Source organism: Castanea sativa, chromosome 8, assembly GCF_040712315.1.
Source record: "Castanea sativa cultivar Marrone di Chiusa Pesio chromosome 8, ASM4071231v1".
In the NCBI taxonomy this organism is placed as follows: domain Eukaryota; kingdom Viridiplantae; phylum Streptophyta; class Magnoliopsida; order Fagales; family Fagaceae; genus Castanea; species Castanea sativa.
In genome coordinates, this window is record NC_134020.1 from 1,675,271 (window position 1) to 1,693,694 (window position 18,424).

Genomic DNA, 18,424 nt, shown 5'->3' on the forward strand with positions numbered 1-18,424 from the left:
CATCTTTTGGACATGCCTTGTTCAGATTACGAAAGTCCACACAGCACCAGATTAGGCCATTCTTTTTCTTCACAGGTACTATGTTGGAGAGCCATCTAGGGTGCTGGATGGGCTTGATAAAGCTTGCTGCTAGTAACTTCTTGACTTCTTGGGTTATCTGAGCCTCTACATTAGTGTTAAAGACCCTTGCTGGCTGAACTACTGGCTTGGCTCCTAGATCTACATTTAGAGAATGGACTATCAGTCCTGGATCCAGACCAGGCATCTCATCATAGGTCCATGCGAACACATCCACATATTTCTTGAGTAAGGCCACTAACTGCTCTTCCTCATGTACTGTCAACTGGCTACTAATAAAAATAGGCTTACGGGGTCCCAATTAAGCTTCCAAGTTTATCTCCCTTAATTCTTCCTGGGGTTGAATCGGTGCTTCCCTGACTGGGTCCTCTAGGATTTCTTCTTGCACCATCATACGTTTTGGTGGTTTAGGACCCTCCTGCATGATGAATTCAGGCCCCATGCACCTTCATAGACGATAGATTAACCTTCCTTCAGGTTCTCGTACCACCATGCATTCCCGGGATCCCGAGGAGCTAGGCTCCCTTTTTTGTCTTTTTCTTTCCAGGAGGTTTCTTAGGTTGCGGGTACCTCCTCCCTCTTCTTCTTCCAGGATAGGTGTTCTCGGAGTTGGGCTCTCATCATCTGGTTCTAACTCATCGTAAAACATTGTTTCCACAAAGTTTACTTCTCCTTGGCTGAAGGGGTTGTGGTTGGCAGGGATCCTTATAGGTCTCCCATTCAATCTCCCCTTAATGGACTGATGGTACGTGGAAGGGATGAAGCGGTGCTTATGGAGCTATAGGCGTCCCAGCACCACATGATAAGAAACTTCTGAATTGATCACATGAAATCTAGTTAGGGCTACTATTGGGCCTACCTTAGGGCCAGTTGCACATATCCCTCAGTTGATTCCGCTGATCCTCCGAATTCTGTTATCTCCATAGGAGCCCCTAGGATTCTCCTGCTAGTCAGGCCCACGGCCTCTAGGGTACTCAGGGCTATGAGATTAAGCGATGCCCCTGTATCCACTCGTGCTCTCCTGATTTGAACTCTGTTTAAGGTGGCCATCAGATAAAGAGGTCTACGATGGTCCGGATGCTTAACCTCCATGTCTTCATTAGTGAAGGTTATGGCGTTGGTTGTCTCCAAGTAGGTTCGGCTAGCATGGGATTCTGCCGTGAAACATTCCATTCCTGAATCTGTTGCTATACTCATGAGGGACTCGGTAGCCACTCTTCTAGCCTCCAGCCCAAATCCTAACTGGTTGAATAGCAATCTAAACTTGGGGTTTTTCTGAAGGGTCCTGACTGTGCTTGGATGGGAGGATCCTTCAGACCCTTCTGCTTTCTTCGGGTTCCCGTGAATTACTACAGCCACCACTCCCTTTCCCTTGTGGTTGGGCATAGGGTTTCTTTGCACCTCAGGTTCCTTTTGAGTCAGCTCTAGGGTTCCCTCCCTAAGCTTCTTGTGAAAAAGCCTATGGAGGGTCCAAAAATCTTTGGTAGAATGCTTGACATAGTTGTGAATTCTACAAAACAAGGGGTTTTTTCTTTCTTCCTCGGTTGGTGGCCTAGATACAATAAACGACCTGACAATTCCATCTCCAATCCATTTCTCCAAGACATGATTCAATTCTTTTGCAGTACATGGGACCACAGGTGGTTCCTCAATCATTTTTCCTTTGGGCCTCTTCCTTTTTTCTCCAACTGATGCTGTCATGGCTTGGGGGACTGGTACCCTTTTTGTTCTCATAGTTTGCGCTGTCCTTCTAGTTCTTTGCAGTAGGTTCGTAAACTGGGTTATACATAGATTTTCGAGGTTGAGCTTGTAATCAAAAAGCATGTTGGATATGCACGTCTCCATGAGCTCCTTCTCTTCGTGGTCTCCATAACAGTCCAGAGAAACATCTTCAAATCTCTTAATGAACTGAATGGGATCCTCTTCAGGCCTTTGCCTTACCATCTGAAAGCTTTGGAAAGTGACATTGTCCTTGCTTGGGTAGTATTTTACGCAAAACCTCTCCATCATTTCGTCCCAGGTCTTAATGGACCCAGGCTTCAAGGGTGGTGTACCACGTATATGCTCTATCCATTAGGGACTTAGAAAACTCTCTTAGGCACAGTTCTCTGTCTCCTGCGTAAGGGCCCATAGTGTGAATAAACCTACTCACATGTTTCACAGCACTCCCATTTCTTCCATCAAAAGGATGGAACTTTAGGGGTTCATATCCTTTAGGATACAGTTTGCCAAGGAGTCCTGGCAGGAATGGGGGATCTTGAGAAAATTGCTTAGGGATCCTCGAGAGTTTTTCCCTTTCCTGCTCCAAAAGGGCATTGACATCCGCTAGTGTTAGATATTGGGGGTTGCCTCCCCTTCCTACTATTGACCCTACCTCTGGTTGAGCTCTATCCTGGTTGAACACATGGGGGACGTTATCCCTGATTTCCTGAGTCTTGCCTTCTTTGAGGAGGCGAATCTCTTACTACAAATATTTCAGCATTTCTGCCATTCGAACCACAGGGTCTAGTTCCTGTTCTGTGTGCCTCTATCCTGATATGACCTCTTGTTCTACTAGGGGTATCTTGTACCTTTGTCTGGAGGCTACTTTGTTTTCTCCCACGGGTTCCGATGCCGCAGGTGGCACATTGGTACCTTTGCTGTTCCTTGCTCTTGGAGCCATGCTTTGCGAAGGGACTGCTTCTTCCCTATTTTTTGCCCAGTCCCCAGTGGAGTCGCCAAAATGTGAAGGTCCTTTATCGACAAAGTGTCCAGACTCGCGATAGAAGTGAGGACCCTGTGCCTTGCTGTTGTGTTAAGGAACTTGGCTTGGTTCACCGCAGCTAAAAGGGCTGTTTTACGAACCAAGTGGTGCACAGAGCGGGGATCCTACAATAAACATATATATATATATATATATATATATATATATATATATATATATTCTAACAAGTAGGGTTGTATATGTATATATATTGAACAACAAGCAAAACAGTAAAGGAGCAGTACTTAAAGAAGAAAATAGAAAGTTAAGGATCCTTAAATCAATGAGGAATATTTCGTTGCTTTTAATTGAGGAACCACAAAGCGTTCACTAAGACATGTTACAAGATCCAAATGAACTAAAAAATTACAGACTTAGATGACCCTCTCAGCCTCTAAGACTTGCAAAGTTTGAACCCCTATGAATCCGAGTATGTTCTAAAGTGGTTGCCTTGGTACACTGGGCAATATTTCTTTTCTCCTTACTACTTTCTTTGAGTGTTTTAACAGAATTTTCTCAATGATTCTATTCTGATTCTCTATTGCTGAATGTCTTTCACTGTTGCTGCTTCTTCCTTTTATAGCGTCACCTTAGGGCTCCGGGGTACCACTGGTTCCCTCTCTTTGCTCCCTGGGTAACAGAGCCTGTAGCGTGCCAGCAACTTTGGTGGCTGGCCCATTCCTTATTTCTCACAATTTTCTTCTTTTGATGCCTTTTCTCCAAAAGTCCCTTGCTAACCTTCCATTCTAAGATGACTTTTAGGGAGTTGACCTTCAATTTCTCTTCCTCCAAGGCTTCTCTATTTTCCTTTTTCCAGACTCAGCTTTTTGGCCGTCCTTCCTTTTTGTCATTTTTCCTAAGTGGGCCGATTCTATCCCTGCTAGGTTGAAAGTCCCCCTAGCTACTTCCCTTCATAGTTCTTCTTTCTGGTTTCCCCGAGGTACCAGCTTCCTTGTTCATGAGTTGTTATTTTCCAATCCTTCTGGTTCCCTTCTGCATCATCATGTGATTGGGAAGGATGCTTTTGCTCTTCGTTTCCCATGTTTCTTGGTACTCCTCTTGAACTATCTTAATCTTATGCTCAGCTGTTCTGCACATCCTGAGGACCCCAAGCCCCTGACGGCCTCTGGGTATCTCGGCTCAATACTTACTGTTGGGCTCTTTTGGTTTTCTGATCTTGATAAGCTGGGCCCCCTTTCTTTCTCCCTTTCGTTCGATAGGCCTTAAGCCTTATCCTTCCTTGTATCTTGGACTTAAAATCCTTTTTTAATGGACTTGGGCTTAAAATCCTATTTAATGGACTTGGGCTTACTCCCTTTCCTATTGTGGGGAGCTTTGACTCTTTTATTGTTATTTTCCATAGGGTGCATTCACTGTGCTACTTTGGGCGTTGATGTCGTGACTTTTTGTACCTTAACAATAGCCAAGGCTTTGTGGTTGAGTTTCTATTTCCTTTGATAATTTTGAGGAAATACCAAGGCTTTGTGAGTATTTGTTATCTATGTAATTGATTTTTAAAAAAGTTTGTTTAATGATTTATATATGCTTCATAATTGTTCATAAGTCACTATTAAGAAAATTTTAGCTTCACTACTATGACATTGATTTAAGGGCATCTTTGTAAGTATGTGTTTCCATGTTCTTACCATTGCATATACTTTACGTATTTTTTCATTTCACCACATCTAGTAATGAGGGATTGCATTCCGGATGTGTGGGGTGAATTAGGATTGAGCATTTTTTAATATATATTTTTAAAATTCAGTGGTGTGGGCATGGGAGGAAACCTTGCTGCTTTTACTTCAAAGTAGTTGTTTTCATGGTAAATTTTAATCACTCTCATGCTCAGGTTCATGGATAGGAGAATCGTCTAATATAGGTTTCTTTGAATGTGCTAATAGTAGGAGCTTCTTTACTGTTCTATTTTCTGCAGGTTATTTACAGCTGCTAACAACGATGATATCTACACAGCTATACAGTTCATCAATAAGGCAAGGCCATGGATTACATTGATGGCTATTGGTTGGGAATATGGTGCAAACATGTTGACAAAGTACTGGGCAGAAGCTGGAGAGAATACATTGCTTACAGCTGCCATGTGCATAGACAATCCATTTGACTTAGAGGAGGCTACAAGGTCCTTTCCTTATCACATGGCCATTGGTCAGAAGTTCACTGGTGGACTGATAGATATTCTAAGATCGTCTGTCTATTTTGGTTCAAATGCTTTATGCCGCTCAATTCTAGCATCGTTTTAATGTTGAACAAACATAATCATTGATGTGGTATGCTTTGAATTGTGTTGGCCACCATTTAAGTGTAATAACTTATGCTTAATTTTTTAATTGGGAATAACTTATGTTTAATGTCTACTTAACTTCTAAGAACTATTTCAAGGCAAAGCAAAAAGGTTTAATGTCGAGAAGGCTTTATTGGCAAAGTCTGTTCATGATTTTGAAAAAGCAATATCTACGTTATCTTAGCACAAGAGATGTGGTTGGGAATGTGAAGATTCCTGTTTTCTTTATACAGGTCAAACTTATCTAACTTTAATGCCATCATGCTTTAATTTTTGTTCAGGATTAGATTAGTCATGTCCTGCATCTGTTTACTGTTTATAAATCTTCCTGTAAATACTCTGTTTATTTCAACAATTCTTGGCCTTTTTTGGTTAAAAAAAAATCAGTTAACAGAGATGGTTTATTAAAACTTATTTTGGAGTTATGCTAAAATTTCCCATGATAACACTAATACGTAGGAAACCCCCAAATCAAAAACCATAGCCCCTTCCTATCAAAAAAGAAAAAAAGAAGAAGGAAAACCACAGCTTCTTATCCGTTTCTCTCCCCAATCTCTATGCTTCGCCTTTAGTGCACCTTCTCCTTTGTCTCCGCTCCTAATGATGGTAAGCGATTAAAATTAGATGGAGAGATTTGTTTTCTCTTTGTTTCACCTTCGGTTCAATTGACAATCGATTTCCTATTGGGTTTTTGTAAGCTTTGCAGAATTGGGATTGAAGGAGTAAAATCAAGATGCCATGGACGTCCTCTTTTGATTCAAATTGGTAAAAGCTTCCTTACTCACTTTCTCTCTCCACGTGGTGTGAGGTCAAATTTTTGCTTTCTCTATTCTAAATAACTATTTATAGAACTCAATGTTTTATGTTAAATAAATATATGTACTCTTCTATATAATGCCGATTTGTTGTATTATGTTCTTTCTCTACTCTTTTTGAGTCATAGCAAAAGAATTTGACATTAGTAACTATATTCTATTTATTAATTATGAAAATAAGATTGTGATCATTATTGCAATTCGTTTATTTGTTTAATCTTTTCGGCATGTATGTATTTTTATGGAGCTAATATACAAGATTTCTTTTATTGGGCACAAGCATATTGTGTACTAGGTTTGACAATGTTTAATATTTGAATTAGTGAAGATTTTATGTTATGTTTGGGTCTTCTCCATTTAATTGTATTATTTGATTAGTGAGTCTTGAGACATTTTGATTTAGTCCAGCAAATGATAATTGCAATATTGTTTTTTATTTTTTATATTCTTTTTAAAGAATCCCGTGCATCGCTCGGGTTAGCAACTAGATTATTTAATTTAGTTATTCATTCAAATTTTGTAAAAAAATTACCATTAAAAATATATTTCAAATAATTAATAAAAATATTTTATAGATTTTTTATGTCAATTTTTTTTTTCAAAAACTCTTTTTCATTAGTTTTTTTATGAGTTTTTTTCATTAGTTAATAGCATACTTGACGGCAATTTTTAACGGAACTTGACGAAATGCTTGTATTTAATAAATTTAAAACTTAAATGACTCAATTAAATAAAAGTAAAATTAAAGACCTGAAACGGATTTTAATTAAATTTAGAGGGAATAATTTGCATGTTAGCCTAAACTTTTAGTTAGAATATGTAGTATTTATGTTCTAACAAGATCCAATATGCTTAGATGAAAAGGTGGAGAAAGAAATGGAGAAAAGAGAGCGGAATGGTGACTAAAATATACCATTTTGCCTCTCTCTCTCTCTCTCTCTCTCTCTCTCTCTCTCTCTCAAACATATCTTTCAATTTGATATGAGTTTGGTTTTTTTTTTTCCTACTAAATTTGAAAGTTACAACATCATCTTTATTGATGCCTATTTTTTAGCGTTATTGAACCAAAGAATGAAATCGTCGAGGAAGTCCAAGAAGAGTAGGAGAAAAAGGACCTGCTGTAAAATCCCTTAGGATGAGGCAATCAGTAATAGTATAGTTACCAAGTGAAAGGGTCCATTGCAAAAGAGAGAAGCAATATCTTATAAGGCCCGTGAATGAGTGATTTCCTCGTGGGAAGTATGTCTTGGCCTAGGGTGGACCGGGTAGAAGGTGAAAATAGAGTCGCCACCTAGATTAGATCTAGGAACCATATATGTAGCGTGCTTTTGGAATGACTGATCTTTACCAGAGCACGTGTCCAGAGTTTAGGTATGGGGATGGGAAGGTTTTAGGCACCTAACCCCACTCGACCCGTAGGTTTGCCTCATTGTGTTGCAAATCCTAATCCCATCAAAGGATCTTCTAATAGGTTATTCTAAACTCATACACACTAACAAGCATCTAAACATGCAACATTGCATATCATCCCAAGAATCTAGCTTTCATCTATCATGGCATTTTCATTCATTTATCCAAGGGTAGTAAGCATGCCAAAGTAGTAACATAGCATGAGACAAGTAAACGATCATGGCATCATAGCAGCTAAACAAGCATGCTCATCATTTTATACCACCAACTCATAATCATGTTAGGCAATCATATCAATGCATGTCCACGTGATTATGCATGACTTACCTTACTTACATTACTGTATCACAACATCTATGCATTGATGCATGTTCTTGTACATGTGCATGTCCATATTTTTCATCCAAGACATATAAACCAAATTTTAATAAAACAATAAAAAGCAAGCAAAGCATGTTATCGTACTGATCGTATGGTCTAAGCATGTAAAGCTAAGTCAAATAGGAGCTAAACAAGTTATTAAAACTAATAAAATAGATGAAACATTAAAAACCCTAAATCTAGGTTTCTGGGTACGAGTATGCATGCACATACACAGGGTATGCATGTGCATCCCATGTGCATGTGTACGCATGCTACGAGTATGCGTGTGCAAGCATGCGCACGCATGCACACCCAGAAATGCAGACCTAGAAACAACAAAGAATAGATGATCAAAGCAGAAAATCTAATAACCTATCATGCTTATAATATGAAGACTATGTAACTTAAACTAACAACAGATGTTTTAAAGCAATAAAATGTTAGGATGTGTGCCCTTAAATTCTATTGTATGATGCTATGTATGACATTATGCTGTGATTAATAAAGTTGTTTTATTATTATTTAAAAATAATGGTAACATGAATATTGTGACATTATCATATAGTCCATGAGATGCATAGTATGTGATTTAGTTATAGAAGATATAAATCACAAGTTCTTTGTAAACTCAAAATTTTAGTTCGTAGTCAGTGATGAAATTGGACATTTCATCTGCGAAGACTATAAGATATCAACTAAGATGATTTGTCTTGATCATGGAAATGGAGATTTCTAGTTGGTATGTTGATATGTTTTAAGAGTTAAGACATATTGAACTGGATCACTGTGAGATTTATTATTCTCTTAACGATTGTCAAATGAATAATAAACTCACAACTTCTATTTACATGAACTTTTAATCCTGAAAGGATAATGGACCTGATCATGAGGTGTAGATTGCTTTGATATATCAGGAGTGAGGTCTAAAGTCACGATCAAAATCTCAGTATATTGGACAATCACATTTAGTGTTGATGGAACATATATTCTCAAGACGGAATTCAAAGTCTCTTAACGGAGATACAAAATATTCCCTTGAGATAAGTTTAATGGGTTTTGTTATTCAAAGTGTTAGGCCTAACCACTTTAGTAAGGAGTTACTAAAGTATATATTTATGAGATTGAATTTCATAAATATATGATGAATAACTTAAAGGATTAAACCGGGTGCTTAAGGAATTAAGATGTAGTAATCTACAAAGTGGCAGTCTATATTCATGACTTTATATTATTACGAATATTTTATGAAAGGGTTGCATGTACAATAAAGTCTTGATATATAATTTACAAATAAGGCCTAGAGTGCAACTATATTTATATAGTGATATTAAATATAGTTAATGGTAATTTTGGACTTGTCAAGAGTTGACAGAAAAGCCCAAGGCCCATTGGAGCTAGTGTCTTATTAGTCCCTTTTGGTCCCATTCCAAGCCACACACTTAAGCCCAATTGGAAAGGCTCAAAAGGGAGAAATTTTTTTTTAAATAACTATAAAAACCAAACTATATTATTAGTTAGCCAAGGTTTAAAACTAATTTGGTATATAACAAATCGAGTCCTTTGGACTCAATTTTTGAATGCTAAATCGACTGCTTTGAAGTCGATTTCAACATCGTTCGTAGCTGATGTGGAAAGGTGGTCCACATAGACATAGAACTCGAGTCCTCAGGACTCGATTTCATTTTGTTCATCATCTTCTCCCTTCGTTTTTTTTTCTTTTTTTTTTCTCCATTCCAGGTCCCGTTCTCTTCTTCCCTTCTTTCTCCATTTCAGGTCTTGTTCACATCTTCTTCCCTTTTGCCAAGCCTCCAAAAATCCCAAACCCATTTTTCTCATAATCCCAAACCCATTTCTCAAAATCCAAACCCATTTCTAAAAATCCCAAACCCAAAACCCATGAACAAAACCAAATACAAAACCCAAAACAAATCAACGCATTCTGGAGCGGCGGCGAGAAACCACGATCCGATTTCCATCGCCTGAAGTTTTCGCCACTTGGGTTTGGTCAGAATCGGCACCTGGGTTGCTGGGTACATGTTCTTCTCCTCCACTGGAGTGGCGGCGGCGAGAAACCACACGCTCGATCCGATTTCCATCGATTGATTCGGCGCCCGATCCGATTTGCATCGTTGCTTCTTTCTTCTTCGTTGTTTATCTCTGGTTGTTGATCTCTGCATTTTGTTTTGGCGTTTTGATCTCTAGGTTTTGCTTCGGTGTTTTGATCTCTGGGTTTTGATCTTTGGATTTCTTTTTCGGCGTTTTGATCTTTGGGTTTTTGCCTGGGTGAAAACCTCTGGTTCTTCAGCGTTTTCTTCCTCAGCGTTTTGATTTCTCGGTTTAGGTGGTACGAAATCGAGTCCGTAGGACTTGTTTTCTACTTCACAGAACTCGAGTCCACAGGACTCGATTTCTATGCTGACGTGGACCAGGTATCCACATCAGCTACGAATGAGGTTGAAATCGAGTTCGGTGTACTCGATTTAGCATTCCAAAATCGAGTCCAAAGGACTCGATTTGTTATATACCAAATTTGTTTCAAACCTTGGCTAACTAATAATATAGTTTGGTTTTTATAGTTATTTAAAAAATTTGGTCCCCAAAAAGCCAACTCAATTAGATAATCAGTTAGATACAAAGGGAAAAACATACAGAATTTTTATGAAGTAACAACACTCTTGTGAAATGGTGTATGTGTGAGTGTGAGTCACTCTCTCTAACTCTCCCTTGGAAAACTGATGGAGAGACCATACTTCTTGGGCGTTAGTGGAATTGGAGTGAAGATTAAAAGCGTTCCCAAGTGCTTCTGATCTTTGTTTTTAAAATTCACCACACCAAGGTACACTCTCTTGTTCTTAAATTATGAAACTTACATAGTGCATGTTATCAATTGCGAATGAAGTAGATCTGTTAATTTTCCGTTGCGTATGTTTTGTATGCGATACAAACATGTACTTTTCCAACATAAAACACAAAAAGAAAAAAAAAAAAACAAGAATGAAGAGAAAAAGTTTTAAACCCTTACATCAAACATTGAATCTCCTTAGAATTTTGATTTGACTGTTTCCCTTAGTCAATCAAATTAAGAACAAAACCAAGAAGATTAGTAAGCTTAAAACTCAAAAGTCAAGACCAAAGTAGGTCCCAATCAAGCAAAACTTTAACTTAATCGAGGATGTTTTAGAATAAAAACTCCCTCTTTGATTCAATATTTTCTCATGAATTTGGTGTGTTTAGGTAATAAAGCCTTTGGGGCCTTTTATAGTGATCATAGAGAGGTGTAGGGCAGCTCCTAACTGATGTCAGATTCACTTTATATGATTTTATGTTGAAAAGTTTTCCATACAAGTATGCATGCGCATACTTACAGTTTTCTGCCTGTCTTTTTCACCAAAACATACTTCAAGCTAAAGATTCACAAGATTGGGCCCTAAATTTTGGATATCAGGGAGTGTGGAGAAGAGGTTGGGTCTTGCTCTGCCATATCCTAAACTCAGAGGGAGAGGAGGACCTACTATTGATTGAAGCTCAAGATTTGTGGCTTGGTGGAGGGGAGGGAGTCTTTGATTTTTGGTATTTTACCATGGTTCCTTTAGAAAAAGACTTTGTTGGGAAGTGTTTTGACTGAAAGGATGAGCAACACTGGGCCATAAGGTGCATGCTTAGGAAATCTTAGGATTGAATCTTGGTTAAATAGGATAATCAATTTCCATCAATTAACCTCATAGGAATCCTCATCAGAAAATAATGGCTTCTGTGATTTGAGAGTTCGTGTTGAAATTAGAGTATTTACTGTATATGGAAAGAAACTAAAGTCAGTGAGAAAAAGGGGCGGCTATGAATTAAAATACCACCAAAGCTTAGACAGAGCTAAGGAAAAAGGGGGGTGGGGGGGGAGGGGGAAGTCCAAAACATTTGTGTATAAATAGGGATAGAACTCACCCACAAAAGATCATCAACACAACAACAAGAGTAGCAAAAGAATTAGTGTAGTAGTGAGTATACTAGGGAGAATAGTAGGAGGATATCCTTACTAGAGTTACTAGGCATGCACCACTAAAGTACTCCCTCTCTCTTGAAGAAAACACTCTTCTTTGGGCTTGTTAATACCCACTCCGACATGGTCAAGATTGTTTCAAGTTCCAAATTCCATAGTTTTGTGCTGTTCTCAAGTAATAGGACTATGGGAATGAGGCCGATATATTTTTAACTGAGTCCTGTTCTGTAGCGGAGTATTTTCCTTATGCCTATGTGCTATAGAATATATTTATAAGATACTTATTAATATCTATATGCTGATTCTGCCATGAGCTAACGATTATAGAGCCATATTGCGTTTATTTTTGGAGTTTCTGTCTTGTGTACAGACTAGTTCAGTGAAGCCCATTATGCAAGACATACAAGAACTGTAGATAAAAGTAAAAGTTAGCTGAAATAGTATAGTGAGACCTATGAATAGTACCAAAAAGTACAGTGAAGCCCATGAATAGTACAAAAAATAAGCTGAATAGTAAAATAAGCTGACCTTTTAATTTAGAGCCAAACGCACCAGTAAATATATTAGTTTTTCACTTTGTTTATTTGCCATTAGAGTTAGGCAAGTCGCATTAGTTTTTTTTAATGTTTTTTATTAGTATCCTGTCTATCATACATGCAATTCTTTAACATTATATTAAAAAAATGTTTAATTTCTATTTTCGTTCCTAATTTTAGTCCCATATTTTTAAAAAATGGTACCTAACATTTCAAATAAATCAATTTAGTCCTTAATCCTTTGATATTGTGACAAAATAGTTCACCTATCTATTTATCTATAATATATTATAAAAGTTGGATCCCAAATTGTAGAATGCACAAAACGATAACACATGTTCATTTTTTTCACATATATTATCATGACGTGTAATCTATTTTTAATTAAAACTTCAAAATGAATATTCATTTACTACTAAATCATTTCAATTTCTTTTCTTAAAAAAAAAATTCCATTCGTTTTCTTCTAAATCATCTCTCTCTCTCTCTCCCTCTCTCTCTCTCTCTCTCTCTCTCTCTCTATATATATATATATATATATATATATATATATATATACCCCTTTTTTTTTTATTATGATTCTCTATTCACACATGATACATATACAATTAAATTAAATTTTTACGTATAATTTTTATGAAATTAATTAATTTTTTTTTTTACAATTTCTCCAATCATACTACAATGAATTGATTAAATTGTATATGTATCATGTGTGAATAGAGAATCATAATAAAAATGGGTATATATATATATATATAAAATAAAAGTGGGATTGAAAACTGATTGATGAATATAATCATTTTGAACAAAATTTATGACTTCATTTTTTACTCTAAACCAATTTATGCCTTTTTGAATTTCACTTATTTCTCTACTAAATTTCTTTCTTTTTTCTTTTTTATTTTTGTGATTTTAAAAGTTTTTTACTCATAATTAAATTTATTATCTAAGTTGAGATACAATGGATATTTCTCTTCATCTCCCACTCATCCTTCCTTGATCTATAAAAAACACAAAAACAACCTTCTATGTCTCTATCACGAGCCTTCGAATGAGCAATTCCATAAGTAAACTGTCGATGCCTCGTGGCGGTCGACCGCCCATCACGGCAATGCTTGTGTGTGTGCCTTCTCTTAGGAGGTGTGTGTGGGCTTGTGGTGTACGGGCCTGGGAGCTTGGCTACTGTGAAAAAGGGTAGACCTCTAGTGTATGACTAGAAATGAGTCAATTTTAATGAAGTTACCAAAGGTAAGTAAAGTCGCCACTAATCATTGGGTTTTTTCTAAGGTGTGATTGGTCACATAACTCTATTTGATTTTATTACCGATCCTAGGCTATGAAAAAAGCTGTTTTTCCTAATCTAGTATGGATGGATAAAAAATCTTGATTCTTGAGTTCGGAAGCCTAGTTACATGTGGGGAAGGAGTTAGACACCCCACAACGCCTGTCCGTAGACAGTTCTTTGTTTTAGTAAAATCTTCATTTAGGGACATTGGCAATTAAATTGGGCTTTGAGGTTTGGTTTTGGAAAAGGTGTGGTCTTGATAGATGCTTCCCTAGTGTGTTTGGAATTGTTGCCAAAATTCTACAATGAAAATCCATTAGCATTCCGCCCTATTTTTGTGGCGGAAATCCAGTAGCGCTTTGCCTCAGGTGCGTCATGGTGCACAAAACACTATTCTCACCATGTTTTCACTGTGAGAATATGGCAACGGGGGTGCCCCATCTTCACAGTGAAAATCCTGCAAAGTTTGGTGTGCTTTGGCGCACTGGCAAGGTTTCATGCCTGTGTATACAGTGCGTGCCAACGTGCTCATGCTAAGACGAGCTGGAGCCCCTCAAAGCATCAAGCATTTTGATGTGTGTCGCATAGTGTCACTTAGGTGAAATGGATCGATTCAATCACACAACAATTGCCTTGAGCATGAATATGCACCTACAACAATTGCCTTAAGCACATACTCACACTACAAGGTCAAGACCACTCATGACTAGACAGGGTCACTTTCTTAGCCACGAGAGTTTGTCATACAAAGTGTACGATCATCAACATAGAAACATGTATAGATATACATAAATCATGTACAATGCTATCACACAGCAGGAAAGTAAAGTAGACATTGCCAATGTTCCAAGGGTGGCCCAAGCAAAGTGCAGGAAAGATAAATGATACATGCCTACATCCAAAGGGTATGGCCAAACAAGTACAAGAAACGTAAAACAAACATATGCCATACCCTAGGAATGCGGCCTAAAGTTGGGTACATGGATGAGAACCCTAAAACAAGGCTCTAAAGAAGAGGCTAAGAGAGAGAGAGAGAGAGAGAGAGAGAGAGAGAGAGAGATAACCACAAGGGGAGGCTAAACCTCCTAATCTGCTAAACATTACCCTTTTTGGGCCTATGTCTTCTTACTTGCATCCTGACCCTTTTTGCTCGTGCCTAGGAAGTCGCACCCTCACTCCAAGCGTGTACATGCAATGAAAAAGGAAATAAGCTACCAAAAAAGCAAAGAGACAAGTAGAAAGAAAGCATGCAAAGAGACACATTAGCAATGAGAGCCAAATGGAATTTTTGTGTTGGGCATGGAATTTTTTGTTGGACATGAAAATTTTTTTGGCATGGGATTTTTTTGTTGGGCATGAATTTTTTTTTTTTTGTTAGACCTGGGATTTTTTGGCATGGGTTTTTTTTGTGCATATGCTTGAGCCATTGTTGAATGATCTTATGAAGATGAAAGATTTTTGGGTTGATAGGGGCTATTGTTGGGATGTCATTGGATTTGAATTTATGGAATGGCCTTTGGGGTTTGACTAAAATTTTTAGGGCCATTGTTTTATTTGTTGGGATTTTGGAATGAGTATTTTGGGACATGGCGTTTTGTGAACACATTTCTAATTGGCTAAACTTTGGTTTGCAGAACCCCAAGTGTCGAGGTATTCTCCAGATGTTGAACTGCAAGTGGGAATTATTGTCCCCAGACATTAAGAATATCATTAATGAAGCCGGCTTCCAAACCTTTTTCCGAGCTCTATTGGATCATGATACCAATAAGTATTAGGACCTCCAATTACTCCTTGCTTTGTTAGAGTGTTTCTAGGACACTACTTACACTTTCATTTTCCAGGTATTGGTGAGGTGATGTTGACACCCTATGACTTCTTAGCCATTATTAGCTTAAACTTGGGTGGTGAAAGAATTAAAGTTAATGATTCCATCACCTCAGTAGAAATTAGAGGTCTTTTGGGTGTGATGCCTCCAAAAGTCAGGAGTAAAAATGTACCCTTGATGTGGCTGTACTCAAATATTGACAGTTGTAAGATTGTAGCAACTAGCACTCACATGTTCATGCTTCTCTTCATTGGCACTCTCTTATGTCCAGACTTAGGTAGTACTATGAACTTGCGCTATTTGTGGAGTCTGAGGGATATTGGCCAAATCAAAAATTATGATTGGGGTGGCATGGCTTATGCAACCCTTTTGCACTGCATGACTCATCTTTCTCGACGTAGCCTCTCAAGCTTAGGAGGTGCACCATTTGTTTGGTAGGTGATGTTTTGAATTCTTGGTTATATGTGTTTAGGAAGGTTATTTGTGTTATCATGCTGTTGATGATATGTGTTGAATTTTTTTAGGTTTGGATGTATGAATATTTTTGGGTTGGTCCTCAAGTTTTAAAAGATGTTGGTGACATGTATCCAAGGTTTCTTCGTTGGCTACCTAGGTATTGTTTGTCAACACTCCTAAGTGTTCTTTGCAGGCTTGGAATATGGTGATTGATAACTTAACTGCCGTTGATGTGAGTTTTTTTTAGGGGTTTTGTGTTTGGTTAAGGGTTTTTGTGTGTGCGTATGTGTGTGTGTGTGTGTGTGTGTTTTTTTTGGGTACTGTGTGGGTTGGCTTCCTTTCATTCTATGTTCTTTGTGATTTTAAGATGTCTTTGAATCCTTGGCTTGGATGTGAGGAGCATGTTGAGTGTGAATGGGCTCAAGAGCCGAATGGTCGTCAAGTACTATTTGAGTGTGGCCATGGAAGATATTCATATCTTGGTGACTGGGTGTTGGCTCAAGTTTGACATGTGTACCCTCTTGAGACTATTCTTGTTGATCCTTATCCCTCTATCCAGTTGGCAAACCTCTTAGCTAATGAAGAAATTGCTTGGGCTTGAGTCGGCCATGTTGTTTCAGAGACACCAGGAGACTATCTCGAATTTGTCTAGACTAAATTGCATGGTTATTTAGCTGGCATTCCTGTAACCTTGGTAGCTTTCTTTCTTTCTACATTCAATTTGCACAATGTCTTGCATCCTCATCTTTTATCTTCTTTTTTCTAACTTTTTGTGAGAATATCTACATGTTGCACTTTTAGGCTTCATCCTCTGAAGAGGAGGAGAGTCCTCCTAGCCATGCTGACAGCTCTTCTAGTTCTTTCATAAAGTCATATTCTCATTTTTTCGCATGGCAATACAAAGTAATGAACCCTGATGGGTCATACAACTTTATGAATCTAGACAGGCCAGAGTATACCCCCAATGTCCCCTAAAATGACCGAGTATATTCTTGAATCCTTTAGTCTTCTGTCCTTATGTTTGCTCACTAAGTTAATTATGAACTTGTGGATTTATGCTTCAGGTTGGCCTTGATCTTGTGGAAGAAAGCATGCAAATGATTGGAGGTTTGTAGCTTGTGGCACGCACTCAATCTTCTCAATATGCGCTCAATGAAATGAATTCGGTAAAAGATGATCCTTCCTTAATGCTTCTACTTGAACTTCCATGATAATGGATTTAACACTTGTCTTTATTGATTTTTCAGAACAACCGAATGGCAATGGCTGATGCCAACACAAGATCCTTGGAGGAGGGAATCAAAAATCTTGAACTTCAGAACTGGCAACAAGAATCTCGGTTTTATGCAAGTCAGGAAGGAGACACTGAGGGTGGCTCCTCTAGGGGTGGGTCTAGGAGATCTTCTCGCAGGCGGACCCGAAGTCCAAATGATGCTTAACCTGTATTTTAATTTTCTAGTAAAGATGAGAAAAAGTATTCCTTAGACAATTTGTATTAATTTATGATCTTAGCTCTTTATCTTTGGATTACTTTTAATCTTGTTGAAACTTAGATGAGACAAGTTTAGAATTCACTTGATTAAAGTTTTGTAGTAAACAATTTAAACATTTCTGACCACCTTTGATGTGATTTGTACTCACCTGAATGAGGTAGGGCCGAATGCCTCTAGTTTGAAAACTTTATGCATAATGACCTTTTATTTTTGAATATAATTTTTCTCTTTTTTTTTTTGTTTTTTTTTGTTTTGTTTTGTTTTGAAAAGGGGTGAGTGATTTTTACTTGTTCCAGAGAAAGGGGATAAGGCATAGCCAAAAGCCCCTAGTTTAAGAGATAAAGGCATGACTTTCGAAAATCTTGACTTAATTAATTTTCTCTTCCCTTTTTTTTTTTTTGAAACAAGAAATGAAAGTGATTTTTTTTTTAAAACAAATGGACAAGGCTTGTCTAAATGCCCCAGTTTGACAACCATGAAAATTTTTGAGAACTTTACTGTACAATCAATTTTTTTGAGTGAAAAATGGAGTCAAAACGAACCCGTAAAGTGCCCAAAAAAAACAAAACAGGGTAATTGGGCCATGGTTGAGCTGGGTGCTAATCGACACTCTTGGAGTGCTGATTGGCACTTTAGGGTGCCGATAGGTGTTGGAAAAACTGGTTTTGTATCTCATACAAAACACACAGTGGAAGCAACAAACAAGAATCTATTTCATTCATGATTAATAACATGCACTATGTAAATTTCAGAATTTAAGAACAAGAAAGTGTACCTTGGTGTGGTGAAATTCAAAACAAAAGATCAAAAGAACTTAGGAACACTTTTAATCTCCACTCCAATTCCATTTTACGCCCAAGAAGTGTGGTCTCTCAATCAGTTTCTAAGGGAGAATGATTGAGTTGCTTCACTCACACATACATACCATTTCACAATGATGTCTCTTTCTTATTATTTCTTTAATAAAAAATTCTATATGTTTCTCCCTTTATAACTAATTGATTATCTAATTGGGCTAGCCTATTGGGCCTTTCCAATTGGGCTTTAGTGTGTGGCTTGTAGTGGGACCAAAAGGGACTAATAACACACTAGCTCCAATGGGCCTTGGGTTTTTCTGTCAACTC

At 37.7% G+C, this 18,424-nt stretch overlaps 1 long non-coding RNA gene across 1 annotated transcript; it reads left to right on the forward strand.

Moving 5' to 3' along the window:
- The first annotated feature begins 5,358 nt into the window (after positions 1-5,358).
- LOC142606710 (uncharacterized) lies at positions 5,359-17,390 on the forward strand. Its single transcript, XR_012839165.1, has 4 exons — positions 5,359-5,726; positions 5,819-5,885; positions 16,872-16,973; positions 17,055-17,390. It is a non-coding gene; the product is annotated as an uncharacterized LOC142606710 (long non-coding RNA).
- The last annotated feature ends 1,034 nt before the right edge of the window (positions 17,391-18,424 follow it).